This window comes from Callorhinus ursinus, unplaced genomic scaffold, assembly GCF_003265705.2.
Source record: "Callorhinus ursinus isolate GAN/ISIS: 27379988/994484 unplaced genomic scaffold, GSC_fseal_2.0 scaffold5, whole genome shotgun sequence".
Taxonomy (NCBI): Eukaryota; Metazoa; Chordata; class Mammalia; order Carnivora; family Otariidae; genus Callorhinus; species Callorhinus ursinus.
The window spans coordinates 21,296,711-21,319,398 of record NW_027397067.1 but is presented as its reverse complement, the minus strand read 5'-3'; the positions used below and the strand labels follow the sequence as shown (position 1 = coordinate 21,319,398).

At 37.3% G+C, this 22,688-nt stretch overlaps 1 protein-coding gene across 5 annotated transcripts in view; it reads left to right on the top strand.

The window, feature by feature from the left end:
* Positions 1-22,688, top strand: part of NCOA2 (nuclear receptor coactivator 2) — a 286,892-nt gene that overhangs the window by 42,958 nt on the left and 221,246 nt on the right. Inside the window, exon 1 of one of the 5 annotated variants that reach the window (XM_073892873.1) lies at positions 15,329-15,471. The exons of the other annotated variants lie outside the window; for them this stretch is intronic. The gene's annotated coding sequence lies outside the window, so the exon portion shown is untranslated. Of the gene's footprint in view, positions 1-15,328; positions 15,472-22,688 lie in introns of those variants that run through there. 5 annotated transcript variants of the gene reach the window in all.

Here is a 22,688-nt window from a genome sequence, read left to right as displayed (position 1 = left end):
AGTCAAGACAGTTAAGGGTGCCTGGGTGGCTCAGTTGTTAAACGTCTGCCTTCGGCTCAGGTCATGATCCCAGGGTCCTGGGATCGAGCCCCGCATCTGGCTCTCTGCTCAGCAGGAAGCCTGCTGCTCCCTCTCCCACTCCCCCTGCTTGTGTTCCCTCTCTCGCTGTGTCTCTCTCTGTCAAATAAATAAATAAAATCTTTAAAAAAAAAAAATGCTTAACTGAGCCACCCAGGAGCCCCTTTCCTTACCATTTTGAAAGACAAAATTAGGGAACCCTTTTCTGTTCTGTCCCCACACTCCAGTGTAGAATGCTTGAAAGACATTTTAAAAACATTTATGTCTGTAATTGGAAAAGGGCACCATGGGGGTTGCCTGGGTGGCTCAGTCAGTTAAGCATCAGGCTCCTTGCTCAGCAGGGAGCCTGCTTCTCCCTCTGCCTGCTGCTCCCCCTGCTTGTGCGTGCTCTCTCTGACAAATAAATAAAATCTAAAAAAAAAAAGAAAAGAAAAGGGCACCATGGGAAATTCTGAGCTTTAATTGTTAACATTCTAGAAGTCCGTAAGATGAGGGTGTTTTTCTCTGAAAGAATACCATGTGGGCTAAAAAAAGAAGAGTATGCTATGTAATCTGGTCCTGAATTAGATGATTTAGAAACTATATAAATGCTTAGAGAAAGGAAAAAATAAAATTGGCTCTATGTAGAGATTCCTTGTTTTCAACTAGGACAGGGCTTTTATTCTTTGGGCTCATCCCTCAGAGTGTCGTGCTTGTTTTAGAAGGTCCTCTGTGGTATTAGTTGGTGCGCCATACGAATCCACTGGATTGAAGTGAGTATGTTTTTCTGTTCCAGTTGTCTATCTATACCAGATAACTGTTTACCTCTAATGAGATAAATTACGTTAAAATGGAAAATAAATAGAAAAGTGTTAGGCCAGAGTAAGATATTGCTAAATAATCACATCATTTGGCCATTGCACTGAAATCCTCCTAGATGTGCAGCAAACACTTGCGACCACATCAGAGCACACAGAGATGATCATCCCTACCTCAGAATTCCTGTGCTGATGCTGATATGTACAGATTGCAAAAAACAAAACAAACCAAAAACCCCAAATTCCATTTACCTTATAGAACCTTCTGGCAGTTACTGAATATTGCTTTGCTCCTTAAGTTCATTGATATAAAATTGTTCTGTAAGTATTGTTGGGCAATGAAATAATACAGCAGTCAAAAGAGCTTAGGCTGTGGTATCAGACAAATTGGGTATCAAGTCCTTAGCTCTTCCGTTTATGGCCCTGTGACAGTAATCATCTGTGGGATTAGCATCCTGGCTTGAAACCCTCATGTTCATTGTTTATAGCTCAGAAAGAGTATAATTAATAAACAACTATTATTGGTATTTTTACCCTGCACCGTTTCGGACTTCAGTGTCTATTAGTTGATTCAGTTCTCCAAGGTCCTTTGACTCTGTTTTTTGCTGTTTCCAGTTTGCCCCATTTTCTCTCCAAAAAAATTATAGTTTTCCTTAAAAAGTCAGAATTGCTGTTATCTTCAAATTAAAGTTGATTAAACATTTCCCCAAGTATTTTGTGTTTTTTGCTTTTACTGTTTCTTCCTTCCCTCCCCTCCTTTCTGCAGTGCTGTATTGGAGGACTGAGTTTTGTAAGTTTGTTCTCAGTTCTCAGTGTAAAACTGGAAGGTTTTAAGTGATAACTTTTTTTTCTAATGTTCTGGGATTGGCAACTAAGATGTTCTCTCCATGGATATTTGTCTTGGTAATTGAGACATCTGCTTTCAGTCCTTATCTTTGTATCTGGAGTAAGTCTTCATATAACAACACTCTTTTCCCTTTATCATTTTTGTGCCATTCTTTGAGGGTTCTCTGCTTATGTTTTTTCATTGTATCCAACAGTACTGCACATAGTATTTAAGTGATAGAAGAAACGTAGTTTTATAACAAGGTAAAGAATATTTCGGGTTTTTTTTCCCAGTACACTCCTGGTGATGGCCAGCATTTTCTTGACCTTACATTGAGCATTTTTTAAACTTAAAATTATTTAACATGCAGTGTAATTCATTTTAAAAATGTATAATTCTGTGTGTTTTGACAAATATATACAATCAAATGTATACAAATATATAGTCATGTAACCATATATATAGAATAGTTACCCCAAATCTTTACTGTGCTTTTTTTTTTTAAGTTTATTTAATTTTTTAGTAATCTCTATACCCAAAGTAGGGCTCGAACTCACAACTCTGAGATTAAGAGTTGCATGACTGAGCCAGCCAGGCACCCTACTATGCCTTTTTTCAGTCCATCCCAACCATCATCCTTTAGCCCCTCACAAATAGTGATCTGTTTCTATAGTTTTGCCTTTTCTAGATGGTATATAAATGGAATCTCATAGCCTCACAGGTTTGGCTATTATGTGTATCAGTACTTCATTCCTTTTATTGCTGATAATATTCCATAGTATGACTATACCACAGTTCATGCATTCATCAGTTAAAGGATGTTTGGGTTGTTTCCAGGTTCCAGCAATTATGAATAAGGCTGCTATAAACTTTTGCCTACAGATGGTGTGAACATAAATTTTCAGTTCTCATAGATAAATGTCCAGGAGTGGGCTTGCTAGGTTGTGGGGTAAGTTTAAACCTGTTTACTTATAGACTTCATAAGAACTGCCAAATAATTTTTTTTAAGATTTTATTTATTTATTTGACAGAGAGAGAGAGAGAGCCAGACAGCACAAGTGGGGACAGGGTGGGGGGAGCAGCAGAGGGAGCCTGACATAGGCCTCTGTGACCTGAGCCGAAGGCAGACGCTTAACTGACTGAGCCACCCAGGCAAATAATTTTCTGAAGTAGCTGTACCATTTTATATTCCCACCAGCAATGTAAGAGAATTCTTGTTGCTTTGTATCCTTATTAGTACTTCTTACTGTAAAGTTTTTTCTTCTTGGAACCCTTCTAATAGGTGTGTAGTGGTATATCTAGTTGCAATTTGAGTTTGAATTTTCCTTATGACTAATGTTGAGCATCCTTTTGTGAATTTATTTACCATTTGTATATATTCTTTGGTGAAGAGCCTCTTAAAATCTTTTGCCCATTAAAAAAAATTTGGTTTGTTTTCTTAATGAGTTTTGAGAGTTCTTTATATATTCTGGTCAGAAGGCTTTTATTAGATTATGTTGATTTGTAAATATTTTCACCCAGGGTGTGATTTGTTTTTTTCATTTATCAATTTTTTTTTGATGGATTATTCTGAGCATTGATTTTTATACTATGCGAACAAAAGCTTTTAACAAGAGCATCTAAGTATGCCTGTGTTCATTAATGTAGAGTTATGGTTTTGATTATTCTCTTTTCTTATTTTCCTTCTTTGACTTTGCCCTTCTTCCCTTCATTCCCCCCTCCCCATACACACACACACACACACACACACACACACTTTATTTGTAAATTAGGTCTTTTAGGACAGTACAGTAAATATGCTCCAAAAAAATCAATCTTGTCACCCTTACGTTTAATGGACTTTGAAACAATGCAGCTGTATAGGGGAAATGAATTCTGTTCTCTGTAAAGGATTGCTTGTTTTAACAGCTATTGAAGATGGAAGCATTTATGCCACAGTCATATAGCTTGTCAAAACTGGATGTGTTCCTGTGTTTAAAATATTTGGGATTTTCCAAAAGTTGCCATTTCCTCTTGATCCTTTCTAAGGAGGGCTTGGTTTCTGATTACAGTTAACCCCTACTTCACTGTTCAACTGCCTTTGAATAGACTTAAAATATTTAGTTCATTTAGAAAAATGGTTGAACTTCATAAGTATTAGCATTCCATTGGCAAATGGTGGACATTTAGAAGTGTATTTATATATAATTGGATTATTTTGGATTTCTGTAATAATGGAACAGTTTGGTTCTAAGGTCTGTAAAAATAGATTTTCAGGGAAACCTGAAGACAACAGCATACTTATTCTTTTTGAATTAATGGTAGGATATAATATATGTCAAACGGTCCTCGTTTTTCCTTATTAAAGAGCTAGAATTTATATATAAGCATCTAAAACGAATTAGAATTTCCTAGTCATAATTTAATTTTTTCTATTCAGTCATTTCCGTATACTAAAGTTTTCATTTTAAATGCATGGTCTAATGGACATAGTTTGGTTATGAAGAAGCTATTGTTAAAAACTGATAAGACATAAGAATCAGGGTCATTTTATTTAAGAATGCAAAGTTATTAGCAAGGGTGGATTTGGGAATAGAATTTTAATTTTGTCTCTAAAAAATTTTTAATTTGGCCTTTGTTAAAAAAGTTTCTGCTATTTAATTGATGTGTTTAGCTGAATCTACATTAGAATTAGTATTTGAAAAATAACATTTTTAATAGCAGAGGTATTTCAATCCTCTGATCATGTGGAAATGAATGGTTTTGTGTTAATCCTGGGTTTTAAACAGGTGTGTTGCAAGAAACACTTTTGGTGGGATGAAATAACCATGAACATAAAATCTTCCAGTGACCTCTTTTAAAGGCTCATGTACTGTAATTAACTACCCTTTAAATATAAGGGTTCTGTTTGTACTGTTAATTAAATTCACAGTTAAGACTTGTAGGGCAGCATTTAATTTATGTGTTGTTTTGTCTTGGGACTTCAATAATTTGAAAGGTGATATGAAGATATAAATAGTGAATTTCCATTAAAATGTACTAGAAAGATACATGCTAAATTCTCAGATCATAACTTGTCTAAAAACTAAACATAAGGGTATGAGACAACTCAAAATTTTTTATTTCCCTAGCTATTTACTGCTGTTTTACTTTAGGCTCTGTGATTTACCCATTGATACTGCTTGACTTTGGAAGCATAAAATGTACTAAAATTTGCTTGATTACATCAGGTAGATTATTTAGTATATATTATTTAGTAATATTGCCATTTTAATAATATTAAATCTCCAGTGTATGAACATGAAATGTCTTTCCATTTATTTAGGTCTTTAATTTCTTTTTTTTTTTTAAACTTTAATTCCAGTGAGTTAACATAGAGTGTTATAATAGTTTCAGGTGTACGTTATAGTGATTCACCAATTCCATATATCTAATTTCTTTAAGCAGTGTTTTGTAGTTTTCATTGTACCAGTCTTTCATGTTATCTGTTAAATTTGATCCTACGTATTTTGTTTTGGATGCTGTTATAAATGGAGTTGTTTTCTTATTTTCCATTTTATTTTATTTTACTGTTTTATTTTATTTTAATTTAATTTTAAGTATTGGACATGGAGTCCATCATGGCGCCCAAGGTGGGTCTTGAACTGTTGACCCTGAGATCAAGACCTGAGCTGAGACCCAAGTCTTAACTGCTTAAGCGCATAACTGGCTGAGCCACCAAGGCATCCCATCTTAATTTCCTTTACAGATTGTTTATTGTTTATAGAAATACAACCATTTTTTGTGTGTGTTGATCTCGGACTGTGGCAGAAGGTACACAGAAAATAAATTTTGAGGGGTGCCTGGCTGGCTCAGTCGGAAGGTGAGCAGCTCTTGATCTTGGGGTCATGAGTTCAAGCCCCACGTTGGGTATAGAGATTACAAATAACTAAATAAATAAATAACTTTTAAAAACCCAGAGATTTAAAATAAATTTTGAAGGGTAGAATCTGATAGCCAACACAATGTGGGAGAAGTATATTTCAAGCACAGAGAACTCTTAGAACAAACATTTATTAAACTACCTTTGCATGGGGATAAGTAGGGAAAACAAAGAAGAACTCTATTGGGGAAAAAAAGCACATACGGTAACTCTAACAGAAAACAGATTATGAGACAGTATAGGGAGAGGGCAAAGAAAAAAATGACTCGAATCCATATTTAATGATGTTTTTTGTTTTGTGAAAACAACTAGCCAAATATTTGATGGCTAAATGAAGTAATGAATGTGAAAATACCTCGAAATCTGGCTAGGCATTAGAGAAATGTAAGGTGAAATGATTTCTCCTGTACCCTTCAGTTTCCATGTCAATTTGTGTAATAGTCAACTAATAGGGAAACTAATTTGTTTTTAGGGAGTTTGGCTGGTTTTAAAGAGTTAACCAGCAGGAAATTGTGACCTACTTGCTTTTGGGAACAGAGCTGTTTACTTATAATTATTACGCACTCCTTCGGTATTGAAATATATAGTGTATGAAACTCTCTAGCCTTTATTCTTCCCCCTTTCACATTTTAAATCATTGGAACAATAGTTTCTTTAACAGAATTTTCTATAATTCACAGTTTGCTAGGAGTACAGCAACTAGGGCTGTGTTACTGTCCCTGTGATAGTTTAATGTTTCTGTTTGTGCTACAGGGACATTAATTGGGAGGAAAAAAGAAATCAACTTTTAAAAAGCGAAACAAGAGCTATAAAATAATCTTCTTTCATAGTCTTTTGAAATTCTAAGAAGGCAGGTAAAAGCTATTATTGTAATTGTGTGTTTGGTCAGAGAAGTGTGAAAATATACTTCGCTGTTGTGTAGAAATAGTCTCATTTGAATATAGCATTCCTCTGCTTCTGTCGAAGTGGAGATAACCATTTACTCCCATTCGGAATCATAAAAGAGGTCAGCACACTTTCAAAAACTTCATGTTATTAGATTAACTTTTATGTGATACGTAAGTAGGACAGAAACAGGAAAAATAATTACTTAGAATGGGGATGGCAAATTTAAGTTCCTGTTCTTTCACTATTCATTGTATCTGTAACAGATACTGCTGAGAAATCATAGCTTTTCTTTTGAATTTTGGTCATAGCCTTAGAAGTATTCTCAGCCTACAGGCGGTACTTAGGAGTTAGTATGTGACAGGAAACCTGTTTTGTGTCCTTTATTGAATGTAAGTTTCATGAGGGTAATTTTTTCCTTCATTTTATTCATTCCTTTGTCACCAGTACCTAGAATAGTGTTTGACACAGAGGAGAGACTCAGTAAATGTCAAAACAAATAGAGATGAATATCTGTCTCAGAAAGTGTTTGTGAGGTAGGCAGGCTTGAAGACTTGAACTTTGATTTCTTTGTTTAAGCATCAGAATCTGTTCCCCTTTAGGTGAATGTTTGTGTGATTTTATTAGCTTAGGTCAGCACAGTCTTCTGGTTTGGAATATTCTTGCATGTTTTTCATACTGAGTATGGCTGATCTGGCCATGTGCCACACATATGGTTGACATCTTAGAGTAACAGAGATAAAAGTACATTTGATAGCTTGATCGGTATTCATTTCCCAATATATAATAGCTTAATTTTGTTGAATTTGCATTTAAAATATTGTAGACAGTGTGCTAATTACTGCAATGTCAATGTGGATTAGACAGCTGACAAAGCAAACATTCGAGGACCAACATCTGTGCCAAAACACCTTTAATTACAGTAGGCTTTGATTGGCCTAATTTTTTCCATAAATAAATTCATTATATTGGAACTGTTCAAATCTCTGAGAATAATAAGCCAACAACTTTTTTTTTCCAAAATCTGTGCTACACGAAAGAATTAATGTCTTTTTCCATTCTTGCTTAAGTAAAGTTCTGTTATTTTTTTTAAGATAGCTGTTAGGCAAACATATTTTTCATAGAATCCCTTAGCATGACGTAGATGTTTGTGTTAATTTTTATTAATATTAAACTCTTAATATTATCTATCTAAGAAGTTTCAATATTTTTCTAGTAGATGCCATTGTCAAGTGATTTTGTCCTTGGGAAAATAGAGACATATTGTTACTTTTCATCAAAGATGGAGGGCAGGCGTCCTTGGTCTCTGAACTGTTGGATTAGGGCTGTCACAGTTTTTAATGTATTTCAGACTGTTGTATAGTACAGTTATTCTATGCTAATTTTGGGGGAAATGATTGTTACCACCTTCAACGGAGAGGAATGCACAGATCATCTCTGGATTTTCTGCCAGAATTACCTTTGGGAGCATCTGTATGAGAAAGCACAAACTTCTAAGTGTTTTCTGCCAGAATTACCTTTGGGAGCATCTGTATGAGAAAGCACAAACTTCTAAGTGTTTTGTAGTTGAATATAAATTTTATTCTTTCTAGTCTTTTAAACTTAAACAAAAGCTGCATCAACAAAACATGAAAATAAATAGTTATGAAGTTCAATCAGATTTATGATTTAGTATTTGGAAAATATAACATGGGTATATAGTGATGACTTTTAAAAAAACTTTAAAATCATTTTTTATACAAAACAATGAATGCCCTAACAATCTAAGATGAAAATGACGTATGTTTTCATATTATTTATGATGCAAAGCAATGGGTTTGAAATTACAGCTGAAACCTTTGTCATACCCTTGGGAGAAGGTAGATTGTGCAAAGAAAGAGAGCAATTCCTTTTTTAGAGAAGAAATGGGTTTTCTTTTGATGGTTATGGCAACATGATGGAATCCAGGGCTAAGGTCTTGGCAGACATTATGTGCAATTAAGGAGATTAAATATGAAACTGACTTTCAGGTAGTTCTGTGGCTAAATTATATTTACCATACTTAACAGCTTATAAGGTTCAGTTTATTTGTAAGACATATTTTTTTTTAAGATTTTATTTATTTGAGAGAGAGAGAGAGCATGAGAGGGGGTTGGGTCAGAGGGAGAAGCAGACTCCCTGCTGAGCAGGGAGCCTGATGCGGGACTCGATCCTGGGACTCCAGGATCATGACCCGAGCTGAAGGCAGTCGCTTAACCAACTGAGCCACCCAGGCGCCCGTAAGACATATTTGAAGACTTTATTGAGAAGTTAAAATGTAAACACAGGAATCAGAGGACAGTACGAACAGTTACATAATCAAGTATACTTTAATTGTGTGGGTCAAAGCATAATTACCTTAGAATTTTTTTTTTAACCTTAGAATTTTAGATAGGTAGCATTGTTGGCTTGGTCGTAGTGATTTTTTTTTTTTTTAAGATTTTATTTATTTATTTATTTAACAGAGAGAGAGCACAAGCAGGGGGAGGGGAGCTGGAGAGGGTGAAGCAGGCTCCCCGGCTGAGCAGGGGGCCCGATGCGGGACTCAATCCCAGGACCGTGGGATCATGACCTGAGCTGAAGGCAGACGCTCAACCAACTGAGCCATCCAGGCACCTGGTGGTAGTGATTTTTGTAAGGTGTAGACAAAGTGTAGCATAGGGGAAACAGACCACACTGATAGATAAAGCAACCAGATTCTAGTCCAAATTCTGGGCCATTAAGGACATTTATGACTTCAGTCAAATTATTTAATTCTCTTTAATCCTTTATTTTTTTCACTTTTGAAATGTGTGTATGATCATTTTCATTTCTAAACTCTCTTCCATCTATTATGCTAAAAAAGATTTACCAGATTGAAAACAAAAATTATTTTTAAGAAAAAATTGACTTATCTAAACTCAGTGTTTAAGGACGGTTTTGGTTCTTTTAAACACCCAAGTTGGTTGGTTTTCTTAAATACGTTTTCTTTAATGTTAATAGACTGTCACTCTGAAATGACTTTAAGCTAGATCGCTGCAGTTAATTTTTTTTTTTTTTATTCATGTGACAGAGAGAGATAGGGAATATGAGCAGGGGAAAGAGGCAGAGGGAGAGGGAGAAGCAGACTCCTCACTGAGCCAGGAGCCTGATATGGGGCTCGATCCCAGGACCCTGAGATCATGCCCTGAACTGAAGGCAGACGCTTAACCATCTGAGCCACCCAGGCGCCCTGCTGCGGTTAATTTTTAAAAAATATTTTCAAAGTAAAATTTTAGTTTGTGTTAATAGTTTGGATATAACGTAGTATTTTCAAATTAGGAAAAATTTGAAGCTCTCAAAAGTAGTACATCATTAAATATAAAACATTAAAATGTAGGGTGGTTTGAATGATCTGTTATACTACTACTAAGCATAGTAGCAAAATTAGCCCATATGGGTGTTATTTACCATAAAAGCTTTATTTATGAAGGATGAGCAGATTGAGTCAGATGCAAAAGTGGAGATTTTTCCTGTCAGCCTATTATACAGGAAAGTGTTTTTGCAAATTGGGGCACATGACTTGTAAGTGAGTTGTAAAATTAATTTAGTGGGTCATGACTAGCATTAAGAAAAATATAATGTAGAGGTGCCTGGGTGGCTCAGTTGGTTGGGCGTCCGACTCTTGATTTTTGGTTCAGGTCATGATCTCAGGGTTGTGGGATCCAGTCCTGCCTTGGGCTCTGTGCTGAGCGTGGAGCCTGCTTGGGATTCTCTCTCTCTCCCTCTTCCCCGCCCCCCAATTCACGCTCTCTCCTTCTCTAGGAAAAAAAAAAAGAATATAATATAGATGACAGTATATTACATGTAGTAACAGTAAATACTTTTTCAGGCAACTTTGGTTTCAGTTATTGTGTATGTTGGTTCATAATGTAAAATGTATTTCTTAACTGATCTCCATCTTCACTATGATCACTTAGCACAGCACATAGTATGTTCAGGGTAAAAGGCAGTTAGTAAATGCTCAACTCCACAAAATTTAATTTAGTAAATCTGTATGGGCAAAACCCCAAAATACTTTCAGAAAAGTTTTCTAATACAAAATGGCATTAAGAAGATTGCTAGAAGTTTTATGTTGTGTTGGGGTTGTTTTGTTACATGCCAGTGACCTTCCTGGGTATAGGGACTATGTCTTATTTAGTTTCATATCAGTGTGCATGATGGGAAGGGACTAATTTTCAGAGTCAGAGATCTGGGTCCTAATTTTGAGTCTTATCACATATAAACTTTGGGACATTCGGCAACATTTTTCAGCACTCTGAACTTCCACTTCTTTATTTAAAAAGGAAAAAGTAGTTCTTCATGATTAAGAGATACCACTTATAAACACCAAGTATTTTGCCTGGACATAGTAGATGCTTAATAAACATTTTATTAAGTTAATTTAAAGGCTTTACATAATTGAATATTAGTGTTTATTTGAAAACACTGTTTTAAGAATCCTGGAAGAAGTATGAAGTGTAAGATTATTTGGATCCCATCCATGGGTAGAAATTCCCCATGACCTTTTATAAAAAATTAAAAGAAGCCATAATTATAGAAGATAGCTTTCTTAAAAAAAAAAATCAAACATTGCCCAATTAAGAAAGTGTAATGTGCAAGATGTAAATTAGAAGTCAAGTAGGCCAAAATCAAATCAAAGAGTTACTTGTTAAGATTAAAAATGAATCCAAATGTTAAACCCTCCTCAAGTCAAAAAGCCCAGGTGAAGATTCATTAGTAATCCTTGGAACTGTTGATATTCATGTGTAAATTATATACTCAGGGATGAAAAATAGGGGTATGGAATCTTGATCTAAAATTTTGTTTAAAATTACAAGCAGACAGGACTGTTTGAAAGAATAGAATATCCTTGGCTTAATTAGCAAACAAATACAGTCAGTCACTTCATAAAGTGCTTCACTCTGTAGTTTTGAGAAAATTAATGGCTGGAGTTAATGGAACTGTTGGCTGGATTTATGTAATATAAAGATAGGTTATCTATATAAATCCCATTATAAGAAAGTTTGTTGAGAAGTCACAGAAAATCATGTGTCATCTAGTCTTGCTATATATTTTTTTAAGATTTTATTTTTAAGTAATCTCTACACCCAATATGGGGCTTGAATTTACAACCCCAAGATCAAGAGTTGCATGCTGTACCAACTGAGCCAGCTAGGTGCCTCAGTCTTGCTATATTTTAATATTCAGATGTTGGAACAAAAAATTATTGAATCTGGTTTTACAAAAGAAAAGCCTACTTAATTGGCAAACTGAAGTTATTTTAGAGGATTATTGGAGTATGTTGGTGAAAGAGAAACAGTGAAGATTATCCATGTAAGCTTTGTAAAACCTTTCAAAGTTCGAATCCAAAAGGAATAAAAAATTTTGTGTTACTGTAGAATGGAGAAGAAATGTTTATTCATGGAGTCACATTGGCTTAAAACAGGAAATAAATATTGGTTGTGAACTGTCATTTCTCTAGAGGAAAAAGTGTGTGTGGGAGGGGCCCAAGAAATTGGTACTAGGACTAATCTCATTCTTATTTTTTTTTTTTTATTTTTATAAATGGTGTAAAGGCGGGTATATACAGTCAACATTTAGCTCCTTTGGGTAGTGAATGCCCCAGGGAAAAAGCCTAACTGCAGGTAATGAGTGAGCAAAAAAAACTAAGTGAACTAGTGTGGTGTAGTTTTCAGTGGTTTATTTAGGAAAAATCATATGAATTATATTTATTAACTGAGGAGTCCTGAATTCAGTTGTAATTGGGATAAGAATCAATGAGCTGTTGGAGATGGTTCTCTACAGCTATTGTGCTAAAATCAGTAATATGCTAGGCATTCTTTGGAAGAGTGTGAGAACAACAGCATGTGATCTTGCCTTTGTACAAAACTATGCTTTAAACACAAAAAAGAGAAGTGCTGTATGTTCTGTTAAATAAAAATAATGAACTATCTGGATGCATGGCAGTAAACTACAAATAGTTGTTTCTTAGAGCTATTAATACTGAAGAGGAGGACATAATTGAGGTCACTGAAATATGATCTTGGATAAATTCTTCAGAATCTATCACACTGGAATTGAGGGTGGGTTAAAAGTGCTTCTAGGAATTTTATAAGAGTTAGTTTTAGGATAAATTAAAGAGCTCTCCTATATATTCAAGAGTAAACTTGTGAAAAAAAAATTTTTTTTTAAAGATTTTTTATTTATTCATTTGACAGAGAAAGACACAGTGAGAGAGGGAACACCAGCAGGACCAGTGGGAGAGGGAGAAGCAGGCTTCCCGCCGAGCAGGGAGCCCGATGCGGGGCTCGATCCCAGGACCCTGGGATCATGACCCGAGCCGAAGGCAGACGCTTAACGACTGAGCCACTCAGGCGCCCCAAACTTGTGAAAATTAGCACTACCAGATGGGATATAGAATGAAAAAAATCATGAAAATTAGATTCACAGATGATCCATGCATAACAGAATATTAAAGAAAACTGGAGATACCTAAAATTATGTTTTTTCCATTTGGAAAGTGACATGAAGCTCTTCTTTAGTGTCAGACAGAATTCAGGATTTGATGGAATGCTGACCTGACTGCACATGCAGTCACTTTTCATGTGAAAGCTTGGGGAGCAGAGTTGTCATGACCGGAGACCACCCAGAGTGTGTGGCGGGCCTTTTGATGCCCTTGAGCAGGTCAAGGGAGTCCCCTTCTGTATTTAGTTTGCTCATAGTTCCCCCCCCCAATTTGTATCTAACGATGTGGTCGTTACAGTTTGCCTATTTTGTCTGTTAGGTGCTCTCAGGTTAAAATTTATTTTTCATGGTTATCACAGTGGTTTAATTTAGTCTTGACGCAAATTTTTGATAATGTATATTTTTCTAGAATATTATCCATTCTATATTTTTTCAAATATTGGCATAAAGTTCATAGTATTCTTTGTGGGTATTAAAAGTTCTGTTGGGGGCACCTGGGTGGCTCAGTCGGTTAAGTGTCTGCCTTCGGCTCAGGTCATGATCTCAGGGTCCTGGGATCAAGTCCCACATCGGGCTCCTTGTTCACTAGGGTGCCTGCATCCCTTTCTTCCTCTGCCATCCTCCCCATTCCCCCCGCTTGTGCTCTCTGGCTTTCTCAAATAAATAAATAAAATCTTTAAAAAAAAGAGTCTCTGTTGGTAGCTATAATTATGTCCTAATTTCTTTTTGCTAGCCCCCCCTTTTTTTGCTTATTTTCTTGACATCAGATTTTTAAAGTAGGAATTTCGCTGTTTATTCATCATTTTACCATAATATAATGCCCTTAGATAATAGGTCGCCAGCTAACTTCTGCTGAACTGAACTGAGCATGACTTGAGTTCTTCTCTGGCCAATACTGTTTGTCCATTGCCCATTTTTCTTCTCCATTTGCCTCCATCCCCCACAGGTAGGCATTTTCAAACATTTTTTCCTCTCTTTTGTGCCAGTGTATTCTTTTTATCGGTGATCTTATCCTATCCAAGCTTTTGCCATCACCTTTATTTGGATAGCTCCCGAATTTATAACCCTGACCTGACCTTTCTTCTAAGCTCTAACTGCTCGCTTGACGTTTTCTGTCTGCTACACCTTCAGTATAGCCCAACCAAAGTGAAACTCTTTCCTTCCCTCCACCCAAACCAGTTCTTCCTCCAGATTTCCTGTTTCCTGTTAATTGGCCCTGCCACTCTCCCAGGCCAAAACATCAGTCATTGCCTCTCCTCTCTCACCTTCTGCCATGTCCTTGCCTGCCAGGCTCTACGCAGCCCACCTTCACTGGGTCTCCATATCTATGCGTGACATCCCTTTTCATTCCCTCTGCTCCCATGTGCATTCAGACCCTCAGTACTTTGCACCCGGGCTGTTGCAGCACCTCCTGCGTTTTTGGCCAAGCCAGTTCATCTTCCATACTGAAATAAGATTAAACTTGGTAAAGCACCATAATCAGGCCACGTTAACTGGACTCAAATTACTTAGTTCTCCCACAGCCTTCTCAAATAGGTCCGACCCCCTTAGCTTTCTAGGTCTTCGGTAATAATGCCCACTTTTCTGTTGGTGTGTCTCTCCCTTACTGCCCTACCCGTGTTTGTATTCCAGTGGGAGTGCTTCATCTCTATTGCTTTCTTGCCTTGTTTTCCGGCTGCCGACTCTTCAAGGAATACCCTTTCCTTCACCCTGCCTGTCGAAAGGAAGCTTGTCAAGGGTAATCTCTTATATTCTTGGCCACCTTTGGGAACCTGCAGAACACTTCTTTGTTTTTCTAGGGCACTACCTCACTCTGTTAGAGCCATCTGTGTACTTACTTAGTATACTAGATTATAAACTCCTAGTGGGGAGGAACTGTTTCTCAGCTTTTTCTTTTTTGTTGCCTCAGCAATTTGTTGGCAGGAAATACTGATTGAAAAAACTTCAAGGAAATTTCTTACACTCTCTTCCTAAGACATTTACTGTAATGTGAATTAACACTGTAGAAGTACCATAAACTTAGCCTTTCTAGAGACTTAGCTTAGGTGTACCAGTCCTTGCTCCTGGGGGACTGGTGTTACCGTTCTCACAGGTGTGGTCTTCATAGTAGTAAAGCTTCTGCTTGAAGGGAGTCTAGAGACATCACAATAGAGACATTAATTTCTGCTCTGGCAGGCTTAGGTTGTATCTTGTGTTCTCTCTTTTTTGGGGTGGGTGGATGGGGGTTATTTCATTTAAAGTCTTTTTTTTTTTTTAAAGATTTTATTTTTTTATTTGAGAGAGAGAGAGAGAGAGAGAAACAGCATGAGAGGGGAGAAGGTCAGAGGGAGAAGCAGGCTCCCCCCTGAGCCGGGAGCCTGATGTGGGACTCGATCCCAGGACTCCGGGGATCATGACCTGAGCCGAAGGCAGTCGCTTAACCAACTGAGCCACCCAGGCGCCCGGTTATTTCGTTTAAATGAAGAATTTCAAGAACTCATGATGATATTTTAAAGTTTAAGGTAAGTTAATGTATGTGAATTCCGTGTGGATCTATAAATATAAGAGGTAAATCTCACTATTATTGGTAGAATAAAGATGATTAAAAATGAGAGATTAAATTTTATTTACATTAAAGAAAACCATTTTAGGCCAATTTAATGTGAATCTGTTAGTATATTTTACATGGATAGTATTGGCAAATATTAAAATTAACGCTTTTGTACTTGAAAACTCCTGATTAACCTGTCCATTAGCTTGTCAGCAAATTAAACTTCTGAAATTCCATCATGATAAAAGATTTGGGACTGTTTGGGAATATGGTGAACAGATACATGTAAGAATTATATTAAGCATTAGTTTGCTACCATTTATTAGGTTTCTGTTCCGCCTAACAGCTTGAGTACAGAGATGGATGTGCTAACCATCTTTGTCCTATAGCCTCCACTTCTCCCTCCCTCCCTGCCTGCCTTCCACAAGTGTTTTCTGAGTTCTTTTTGTTTAAGTTTGTTTATTTAAGTAAACTCTGCACCCAACATGTGGGGCTCGAACTCACAATCCTAAGATCAAGAGTCATATGCTCCTCCCACTGAGCCAGCCAGATGCCCCTGTTTTCTGAGTTCTTAATGTGATGTAGGTACTGGGCTAGAAACCAGCGATGCGGTGGTGAATAGTGCAGATCGCGAAGCTGCCGACCTGGAGCTTCTAGGCCGCTGTGCCACTTGGATATAGATACATATGATAAAGTTCCTTATTTTGTAAAAGAAAATAATTTCTTATGGCAATGTTTAGATTTTTATTTTATTTTTTAAATATTTTATTTATTAGAGTGAGAGCACAAGCGGGGGGAGGGGGGAGCTGCAGAGGTAGAGGGAGAAGCAGGCTCCCCGCTGAGCAGGGAGCCCCATGCAGAGCTCGATTCCAGGACCCAGGATCATGACCTGAGCTGAAGGCAGACACTTAACCGACTGAGCCAGCCCAGGCACCTAGTGTTTAGCTTTTTAAAGGAGAAAGGCAGGTAGCTCGTTTCACCAGTAACCAGAATTTTAAGCTGTAGCAATATAAAAATATTGTGCTCAGGAGAGGCACAGGCTTTTTAATCTGAGTCTTAGTATACTGATCTCTGTAAATAGGGATGCTACCAGGAGTTAGTTGGCTTATCTCTGTAAATAGGGGTGTTACGAGAAGTAATTAATGTTTAGCAAGCACTTTGATATTTACGCCCAGTGGCTGTAAACAGTTATTAAAAAGGCATTGTACAGGTCAGAATGGCAGGTGCAGTGCTGGGGCCAGAGTGAGGAGTAGAAAAGCAGGGCCTTTACAGCTTTGAAGGAGACACATGTGAAAATGTTCTGTCCTGATTAAACATTTTATTGTTAAACGTTTATAGTTAGGATTTCATCCATAGATTTCTGTACGCTTCCCAGTGTCAGAAGAAACCATGTGAAGCTCTGTTTATGAATACAGATAACTTGATTATTTCTTGATGAGAGTGGTGTATATACAGTACCATGGATTCCAACTCTTCATAATGAGGATACCTCCTTAGAAGTGTCATTTTATGGGAAAATAGCAAGCACTGCAGTTCTTCATATTGGGCCATGAGCAGTGGGGGCAGGTGGAGTTGCGGTTGGTGTGGGGAGAAGATGGGTGGACATGGAGCCCTGGTCCTAACTGCCTGCTAGCCTCAGCTTTGCTTCTGCTAGCTGGTCCGTGACCTTGAAGTCACTTGTTACTGTCTCCTTTGACACTTAGGCAAAGCACCTGGATTCTTTTGTCTCAGTTACTTAAAAAATTTTGACAGTACTAGAATAGAACTCCTTCAGATCCTTGTGAATAATAATAATAATGATGATGATAATCCTGTGATTTGGAGAGCAGTAGCAGAAAATACTAGGCAAAGTAAATTGGCATTTATCATAGATTATTTGTGAGAGGGATTAATGCTCATATTACATTTAGGAGTTTACAGCTACAACAAATCTAAATTATGAGTGATTCATCATTTTAATAGGATTTTACAAGTTACTTGGACTGAGCCCAGGCATTATATGTATTTCTAGAAGTCAAGGTTTAGTTGCTGTCAAACTGTTGCTATTTGTTTTTGTGCTCACTGGGTTTGTAGCGCTTCCTTCTCCTCCTGTGAGGAGAGGAGATCGTGCGCATGGCGGCAGTGGTTGGTGCATGCGCTGTTAATCTTGTGGAAAAAAAATTACACTCAGTATACTTCTTAAAAAATGCTTTGAAATTTTATCTGGCTGAAAAATTACATTTCTAAATATGAAGACAACGTCTGAGCAGAGAAAAAAATGTATAAACCATGCATGGCACGTTTACAAATTCTTTGAAAAAACTGTCTGTAAAGGTCTGTGGAGTGATTATTTATCCCTTTATTCCCATATGTCACACATTGCCTTTTTATCCCTGGGGAGTAACCATATTGCGTTATTTGTGATCCTTTGGAGTTGTATGAAATGATCATTGAACTTTTCAGATGTGGTTAATCTACAGGCCCTGCTTCCTAACCATTAGCATACATGGCATGACAGGCTTAAATGTTTGCAGGTGTGATTAAAGAACTTGGACGGCAAATTACTCATAGATTATCTTGGCCACTGTAATTTACTACAAAACTGCAGCTTTGGCATCAGCAGTTGAAAAGAGTATGTTAACAGTAACTCCACTTGAGACACTTTTTACATTAAATAAATTAACTGTCTTGAGACAGTTAAGTGTTTATTTTTTATACTATTCAAACTATATTTTGTCTTTCGAATGGCTGCAGTTTGTTAATAGGCAGGTCTTGATTTACGCAATTGTTTTGTAAGACGTACTGCAGTTTGGGAGTTCTCTCCCCACTGCTGTTGGAACTTCCGCTCCCCTCAGCTCCACTTCTATCTCTGCCCTGGTCCTCAGAGAAGCCATCCTCTTTCCTCCACTCCACAGCTTGTCCCAGTTCCTGGAATGGAGTCTCGTTTTCCTCCAAAAAAGGCTCACCATTAATCAGTGCGTAAGAGAGCCCATTTAACACTCTGCTGTGTTGTTAGCAGTAAAAAGTCCTTGGAGATCTAGAGGGCTTGTTGTTAATAGAGACATAAGAGAGGCTGTGTTCTATTTTGTAGCTGGCCAGCAGAGGAGTGAAAGTCTGGGCAAAGGTAGCAGGTGAGGTGAGATGAAAGAGAGGCAACAAGCTGGCCCCGGGGCTGGAAGGTGTCCACTGCGTAGCTCTGCCCGCACTCACTGTTCCTTACCCAGGGTCATTCTCTCACAAGCTTAGCACCCACCCTCCAATCTCCAGGGCCCGTCTTGGTCTTCAGCTCTGTTTAACCCTTACCACCTTTCCCTGCCCATTATCTTTCCTAGACCATTTCCTGCATCTCCAAGCTGCCTCCCCTCTGGCCCCACTCAGGGGGAGATGCAATATTCTCTTACGGTCCAGCAGAGGGGAGGCATGTCCTCAGTCCCACTGCTGCCACTTAGAGGGGGTTGGATTCCTGAAACCCCTGATGGCAGCTCTGGGTTTTCTTACTGAAATGTTTTTACTCATGCTGGTTAGCTTTTGCAGAACTGGAAACATGCTCTAGTGCTATACAAATGGAATATATGTATTACAAAGGCTTTTGTTGCTGGTCTGAGGCAGTGTAATAACTATTTATAACACTGTCATTATGAGACTGTCCCAGGTTCCAGTCAACCTAAAAATGGGTTTTTGAAACACATTTTTCTAGGAAGATTATTTTGTCTGGTGGAACTCAAATTGAATATCTTCCTTCACTTTACTGAACCTGGAATTATTTATTTAAAAGTGAACTCTACCCCCAGCGTGTGGCTGGAACTCAAAACCTTGAGATCAGGAGTTAGGTACTCTGAATGAGCCAGCCAGGCGCCCCTTCTTAACCACCCTGTATTGTAATGGAAGCTTCAAATAAGACTTGGATTCTTAATGAAAGAGAAGATAGGGATCTTTTGTCCTCATAATTTTACATTGGTTGCCTGTTTCAACGTGCCAGTGTAAATCATTACCGATTACTTGGGTTTGGGGATCATCTTTGAGATGTTCGTGGTATGGAAAGACTCATCCATTATTTTAGTTATTTTTGACATGCTAGGAAGAGTGTTATATATGGCAGAATGAAACTTACGGACCAGAAGGGGCATAAGTAGAAATTTTGCATTGATGTTATTTATAAAAACACAAATTTTAAAGGAATATTTGATCAGAGGCATTGAATAAACTTCAATTCTACCAGTGACTTTGTCCCTTGAAAATTGTTTACTAACCTGTGGAGTTATAACTAGAGGCATTTGCTAATGTATTTGCAGTGACTGTTGAAATAATTCAAATTTATTGACCATAGGAGGATATTAAATATTTATCTTTTCTTCTTGGTGCCTGTAGTGAAATAGAATATAAGTTAATGGTTAATGGCTTATAGGCTGTTATTTCTGAAATAGTACCTTCCTGTACTTTTTCCAGTGGTATTACTTATATTTTGTTAAGTGTTAAAAAGCATATTTGGAATCTACTGTACGTAAATTTTCCTGCTTAGCTAAACTGTGTTCCAGAAGAGATTTTTAACTCTGTAGGGTGTGTGTGTGTGTGTGTGTGTGTGTGTGTGTGTGTAACTGCAAAGTGAGAAAAATATGTAAGTTGTGGGCTAGGGAGATATCTATCTTTTTCTTTAAAAAAACCTAATAGAGGGGGGCCTGGGTGGCTCACTTGGTTAAGCGTCCGACTCTTGATTTTGGCTCAGGTCATGATCTCAGAGTTGTGAGATTGTGTGGAGCCTGCTTAAACTCTCTCTGTCCCTCCCTCCCTCTAAAATATAAAAATAAAAAGCCCAAATAGAATGGAATAATGATGTATTAATGTTACATGTGTGTTCTGGCACATATGCAATACCTAATACAATCCGGAATTAATAAGGTTGGTAGTAATTTACCATATGAGAATCTGGCAATCACATTATATTTGTATTAAGGTAATCAAATAAAAAATGTGTTTGTAGATGTAGAATCAGAGAAAAAAAGCTAGCTTATTTAAGTTTACTTCAAAGTAATGATAATGTAGGATCAAACTAAAAATGTCTTAACATGAAATTTTATTTGAATTGGTATGAATGTTAGGAAGGACATAAAGTAGTATTTGCAAGTTTTAAACTTTAAGGAAAATAATTTGTAGAATTATTTTGAATTTTCTGAAAACTAGATGTTTAGAATTGACTTACAAAAGGTAATAAGAGGAGTTTTGGTTTTTCTACAGGCCCGAAGGGACTATTTGAGGGTTTTTTGCTTTGTTTTGCTTTCTATTACATTAATTTTCAAGATCCGAAAGTTGACAGCATTAATGTGGTTAATTTTTAAAAATTTTTTTAAAGATTTTATTTATTTATTTGAGAGAAAAAGTGAGTGAGAGAGAGCACATGAGCAGGGGGAGAGGGAGAAGCAGGCTCCCCACCGAGCAGGGAGCCTGATGTGGGGCTCAATCCCAGGACTCTGGGATCATGACCTGAGCCGAAGGCAGATGCTTAACCGACTGAGCCACCCAGGCGCCCCTAATGTGGTTAATTTTTTTAAAAAATTCAGATATTTTTTATTTTATCTTTTTATTACTATTTTTTTAAAGATTTTATTTTTTTATTTGACAGAGAGAGAGAGAGAGAGCACAAGTAGGCAGCATGGCAGGCAGAGGGAGAGGGAAAAACAGGCTCTCCGCTGAGCAGGGAGCCCGATGCGGGGCTCGATCCCAGGACCCTGAGATCATGACTTGAGCCAAAGGCAAACCCTTAACCCACTGAGCCACCAAGGCGCCCCTGGATATTTTGTATTTTAAAACTACAAGGTACTTAATTTAAATGCCATTTGTTTGTCAAAACAGACAAATTATTTAGAAAAGGATGATTGAATAACTACTCTGTATGGGATATTTCAATGATATTGTATCATGTCAGGTTTATTACTGAGATCTATGGTAGTTAAATTAAAAACAGACTTTAAGGGGCGCCTGGGTGGCTCAGTTGGTTAAGCGACTGCCTTCGGCTCTGGTCATGATCCTGGAGTCCCGGGATCGAGTCCCGCATCGGGCTCCCTGCTCAGCGAGGAGCCTGCTTCTCCCTCTAACCCTCTCCCCTCTCATGTACTCTCTCTCTCTCATTCTCGTTCTCTCAAATAAATAAATACATCTTAAAAAAAAAACAGACCAGACTTTAAAAATACTTCAAATCCTAGTGTCATTTCAAAAAGATCTTTAATTTTTTTTAAGAGAAAAGAATCCTAGGAGCTTTTTATTGGTTATAGTTTGGAAGTTACTGTCATAGAAAAAAGAGATTTGTACTGAATTAAAATTTTTTGTGTAACTGAAATGTAACATTTGCACAAAATACACTGAGGAGATAACATGGTATTGAACATGTATTATTAAATGGAATGCATTTGAGTATTGGAAAATTTGGCCTCAGGTCCTTTCTTTATCTGCCAGTGTTGTGAAAAGTCACGTGGCTTATTTCTCATACTCCGTTTTGCCAGAATTGGAATTGACTAATTAGAAAAATGTAAACAAATATGAAGCTAGCAAGTAATAATTTTAAGTGCTAAATAGACATTCATGAGTAATATCTGTTTTCTTTGTTAAGAGAATATTCATCTGTAATTAACAAATCAGTGAAGACACGTTTTTCTGGGCATACATCGTCACAATACAGTTTTACTGACTTTTTAGTTACGAATAATTTAACTTGTGGTTATGCCTTTGTATATTGAGGAATGTACACATTTAAAAATTGGTTGAGGTACCAGGACTTCATTGTGTCTTTGCAGTATCAGTCATTCTCACAGAACGTAAACTGCCTGTTTGTTTTACAAACACTTGTATCTATTAGTGCTTACCTTGGGACAAGCATCATTCTAAGTGCTTCATTAATATTAACTCATTGACTTAGAACCTGATAGCAGCACTCTGAGGAGGGTATGGTTATTACCTCTATTGTGCAGATGGCACTCAGAGGTTAAGTCACTTGCCTGAAGTCCCACAGCTGGTACGTGGAGAGCCACTGTTCTAATCTCAGCACTGCCTCCAGAGTGTGTGCTCTTAATCAGTGTCCTCTGCTGCTTTATCCAGAAGGATCTTTCTCTGAAAGTTGAGTCCAGATTCTTTCCTTCGTCAGACCCCTTCCTCCTATGCTTTTGCTGACCAGACAGGGGATCCTGGGAGGGATTTGTTGACAGGAATTCTTACCATCTT